At 45.7% G+C, this 5,305-nt stretch overlaps 1 protein-coding gene across 1 annotated transcript in view; it reads left to right on the top strand.

Annotated features, from left to right (window-relative positions):
• The window catches only part of TCP11L2 (t-complex 11 like 2), a 41,781-nt gene that overhangs the window by 33,607 nt on the left and 2,869 nt on the right, over window positions 1-5,305 (top strand). The gene's annotated exons all lie outside the window — the stretch shown is intronic.

Here is a 5,305-nt window from a genome sequence, read left to right as displayed (position 1 = left end):
TTTCCATACAACACCCAGTGCTCATCCCAACAGGTGCCCTCCTCAATACCCATCACCCACCCTCCCCATACTCGCACCCCCCATCAACCCTCAATTTATTCTCAGTTTTTAAGAGTCTCTTATGCTTTGGCTCTCTTCCACTCTAACCTCTTTTTTTTTTTCCTTCCCCCCGCCCCCCCCATGGGTTTCTGTTAAGTTTCTCAGGATCCACATAAGAGTGAAACCATATGGTATCTGTCTTTCTCTGTATGGCTTATTTCACTTAGCATCACACTCTCCAGTTCCATCCACGTTGCTACAAAGGGCCATATTTCGTTCTTTCTCATTGCCACGTAGTACTCCATTGTGTATATAAACCACAATTTCTTTATCCATTCATCAGTTGATGGACATTTAGGCTCTTTCCATAATTTGGCTATTGTTGAGAGCGCTGCTATAAACATTGGGGTACAAGTGCCCCTAGGCATCAGTACTCCTGTATCCCTTGGGTAAATTCCTAGCCAATAGATTTTTATGGAGAAAATAACATAATGCTACCAGTAGTGTTAAAATCCTAGATCAGTGCAACAATCCAAACCTGGCAATATGTTCACAGAAAGCAGGTACCAGTTCTTCTGTGAGCTGGCAGGCATGATTTGGGACTTTTTTTTTTTTTTTGAACTTGATTGCCAGGCAAGTGACTTTCAGTGTCAGATCGTGTTGGTGAGTTGGGAAAATGAGAACGCATCAGTGAGGACTCTTTCTGTGACCTGTGACAGAAGTGAACTAGCTTGAGCAAGAAGGAAGTGTATTGTCTCATATAACCAACAAGAGCAGAGCAGGACTGGCTACCTATACAGCTTAGTCGGAGCTCAGACTGTGTCACTGGCATTGGTTTCCCCACCTCCATCCCTCCGCACTGCCCCCTTTGGGCTGGCTGTCTACACAGATAGACTCTTTCCATCCTAGCAAGACACCTTCAGCTCTAGCCTGCATCTTTCCACCTTGGAGTCCAGAAAAAAACAAGGTGTTCGCTTCCCTGTTAACTCAAAGAACGACCCCAGAAATGAGTCTCATTAGCTCCACTTGGCATGACTGTACGTCATGTCATGTTCTTGAATCCGTCACGGTGGTCGGAGGGGAAGGAACTTGAGCCTGAGACATGTGTTCATTTCCTAGAACCAGAGTGAGTCCACTTTCCTTGTAACACCTGGTCTGAGAGTAGGGAAGAGATGATTTCCCCCAAACAGAATCCAGGTGCTATGGCCATAAGGAGGGGGGAGAGGATGATGTGGGGCACAAAGCAAGTGTCTGCCACAGAGAGTGAAGAACAAAGACCAGAAGGAGGAAAAGAGCACCGAATGGGAGCATACTAACATTCTAGGACTAATTTGCAAGTTTTCAAAGTACAACACTGACTTCCCTAAGCACACAAATACTTGTTATTATTTATTTGAGGCTCTCACATAGTTTCTCTCATCCTTACCCACTAGGGACATAGAATGCTGGGATCTAGGCCCCTTAAAGCTCAAGGCTTCAACCCCTCCCCAGAAAGGAGCAGTGCTGGGGAGCAGCCCCTTGGGCTACTGGGAGGTGACTGTGGACGGCAGTGACAGACACAGCATAGCCGCAGCCACCTGTGGCTGAGCCCTTCCCCGCTGACTCGTGTCTGTCCTCACAGCCCATGGTCTCCAGCAGAACAGCCAATACCTGGGAGATTGTGTTCCTGGGAGGAAGAGGGGCAGGCTGTCTGCAGTCTCTTCCACGTGCCGCTAGCCCCCACTGGTGTGCAGGCCTCGTGAGGGTGGGACGCGTGTCTCTCCTCTGCTGTATCTCTGTACCAGGCTGGACTCAGAGATGACATTACATAAGTACAGTTGACCCTTGAACAACACACGTTCGAACTGAGCAGGCCCCCTTACATACAAATTTTCTTTAATAAATACAGTACAGCACTAGAAACGTATTTTCTCTCCCATAGGATTTTCTTTTTTTATAAACTTTTTAAAAATGTTTATTTATTTTTGAGACAATGCAAGAGACAGAGTGCAAGCAGCAGAGGGGCAGACAGAGGGAGACACAGAATCTGAAGAGGGCTCCAGGCCCTGAGCTGTCAGCACAGAGCCCAACGCGGGGCTCGAACTCACGAACTGTGAGATCATGACCTGAGCCGAAGTCGGACGCTTAACCTCCTGAGCCACTCAGGCACCCCTCCCTTAGGATTTTCTTAACATTTTCTATTCTCCAGCTTATTTTATTGTAAGAACAAAGTGTATAATACATATACAAAATACATGTTAGTCAACTATGTTATCAGTAAAGTTTCTGGTCAACAGTAGGCTATTAGTAGTTGGGCTTTTGGGGAGTCAAAAGTTAGATCCCTAGTTTTGACTCCATGGTGGGGGAGGGTCAGTGCCTTTCATCCCCATGTTCAAGGATCCAACTGTTTTGTGGAAGGGGTGAGGGCACTGGGGACTGAGACTGGGTGAATGTCTCTCATGTAACCAGCTGGTTGCAGACTAGGGACTCTCCCTGAGCCAGTCTTACTCTGGAGCTCATATTCTTAACTACTCCTGGAGGGCACTCCAGTCAGAACTGGAGCCCTGCTACTGGTTGGCATGATGGCCAAAGCATCCAGGTGTCCTCTGTGCCCTTGCTTTGGATAAGGGAAGTACTTGTAGTTTCAGAAGGCAGAGGGAAGCTGGGATGCCCCAGCTGGATGGCCCCACCCCACGGTGGCCTCTTAATATCCAGTAAAGCACCTTTTTTTTTTTTTTCACTCAGCTATCCCCAGTCCAACTTTCCTGCTCTTTTGCAAATGCTCTTTTGCATTTTTCATAAAAAATGAAAGCATTTTTTAACCTCAAAGTAGCATCGCCTAGCAACTCAGCTGACTCACGTCAAGGTCTCTCCTTCAATCCTGGAAGCCAAGGGCACGCCTTTGGCAGGGACTTGGTTTGGCTGCTCCTAAGTGGACAGACGCTTCTGTCATTTTCGTCTTGGCCTCAAAACTGACTCGTCCATAGAGGAGACAGAGCCACTTGTCAGCATAATAACAATTTTGAAAGAATCTTATTCTTTCAGCAATCTTTCAGGAAGGTGTTCGGACTCTATCTGTGTTGAAAACAGACCTGGGCTTCTAAGAGTTAGGTCTAACGGGAAATTTATTACCCAACTGACCCTTAATTTTCTGCTTGCAGAAGAGCTGGAGTAAATTAAGCACTCAGAGGAATCCTGGGCACATAAGAAGGACCAGTCACCCATGGATTTCCTCCCCTGTTCCCAATATCCATAGTCTGCCCTCTTTTGTTCTTGAGTGATGCGCTCTTTATTTACAATGGCATACAGCTCCCACTGTGTTCTTAGCCTTTTATAAAGATAATTTAAAAAGTTTTCTTTCAAGCCAGCTTTTTTTCAAATGCGTATGGAAACCAGATAAAAATTATTTATAGATTACCTGCCATGGAGACTATTTGCATGCTTGGAGCCGTCTCTGTTTTTTTAAAGTAATTTTCAATTATGCAAGTGATACACGAATGGTTTCTTCTTGTTGACAAATTACAGGTCAGGCCGAGTCCTCTTTGATTGCCTTCACCCACCCCGGTCCTCCCTGACTCTGTTGTTTTCAATTGGGTGTATTCACCTTTACGGAGATTTTTCATTTCATTCTCACCTCGACTCAGGCAGCATCTGTGATGTGCCTGCCACATGCCAGACCAGGGATATAAAGATCCCTCACCCTCAGAGAGCTCCCCATCTAAGAAGGGAGAGAGACACACGTTCCCAAGTAACAGTAATATAGCATGATTATCTGACAGATGTTAGGGAAAGCCATGGAAAGGAGGTAACTTTAGGCTTGGCGTTGAAGGATGCTTTGGCCTTTGGGCAGAGATGAGGAGAGAGGGAAGAGCAGTCTAGTAAGAGAAAACCGTTCTGGCTAAGACAAGGACATGGGACATTGGGACTTAGAGTTCTAGGTCAGATCCGGTTGCAATATGTGACTTTTGGGAGAAGTGTTTGGAGATAAGAGTTTCATTCATGTCATCATTGTCCATATTTGATGGACTGTGTTCTCCTTAGCAAACTTTCCTTTGTGAAGTTTCTGTTTCCACGGCCAAAGAAAGTCCTCGGGGCAGCGTGGCCTGTGGCGGATCTGGTTGGTCTGGTATTATTTGCCTGATACTGTTGCAGCCCAATTTATTTATGCATTCGCATCCTTTTGTAAAGTCACCTCACACGCAGATGCATCGAAGCAGTGGATTAGGAGGACAGAGAAGATGGCCAACTGGAGTGCCAGTTGGGGCAGCCACTCCTCAGGGCCTCTAGATGGTTGGTCATAGGTGGGGTAACCGTATAATTTATTGTCCAAACCAGGACGCTTTTTAGAACACTCTTGTTAATTATGCCAGGACAACAGGTATAAACTTTGTTCTGGGAAATCCTGGAAGTGTGGTCCCCCTTGGCATGTGGTATTTTGGGTGCCCAAGTTTGTCTGACTTCTAGATCTTTCTAGAGGAATCAGAAGTTTGGATTTCTATGTGAAATCCCCTGATTTTAAATGGTTTCTGTTTTTAAAAAAAACACTGTGTGGGGCCAAGCTGGCAGAGCTAGTTTACAAACTTAGCTGTTGTGTACATAACTAAAATTATGGACATTAGGTATTGAGTTTTGGTAAAAGAGGCCCCGTCTTGCTCTAAAAGTGTCCTGCATTTTTTTTGTCAGTTAGCCATTGCTGTGTAACAAGCCACTTCAAACTCTGTATTTTAAAACAACACAAATAGTGTTGCTCACAGGTCTGTGGGATAACTGAGTAGTTCATCTGGTCTTGGGGGCTTGCATAGGCGTATTCAGACAGCTAGGGCTTGGCTAGGTTGCTCTGCTGGTCTTGGCTGGACTCTCTCAAGTGTGACAGGTTGTTGGCTGTAGGTTGGCCTAGGATGGCCTCGGATGGAACAGCTGGGCTTCCTTCGATGTGGTCTCTCATGCAGCCCTGGCTTGTTCATGTGCAGTGATGGGTGGAGAGAACAGATGTGGACCATGGCTGTTGGAGCCTCTGCCTGGAACTAGCATACCAACACTTCTACCGCATTCTCTATCAGCCGGAACAATCTATAAGGCCTCCTCAGTTCAAGACATGGGGAAACGGTCTCCAGCCTTCCATGGAAGAGCTGCAAAACCAACTTGTAAAGGGCATGGATACAGGAAGGGCAAAGAATTGGGAATATTAATTGCAATCTACCTACCATAATCACTATTCTCATTTCCTTTTAAAAACTCATATTCTTTAAAAAAAATTTTTTTTTCAACGTTTATTTATTTTTGGGAC

The sequence above is a fragment of the Herpailurus yagouaroundi genome, unplaced genomic scaffold (genome assembly GCF_014898765.1).
Source record: "Herpailurus yagouaroundi ecotype Mexico unplaced genomic scaffold, PumYag 182, whole genome shotgun sequence".
Taxonomy (NCBI): domain Eukaryota; kingdom Metazoa; phylum Chordata; class Mammalia; order Carnivora; family Felidae; genus Herpailurus; species Herpailurus yagouaroundi.
The sequence above is the reverse complement of the archived record's forward strand: the minus strand, read 5'-3'. Positions and strand labels throughout refer to the sequence as shown.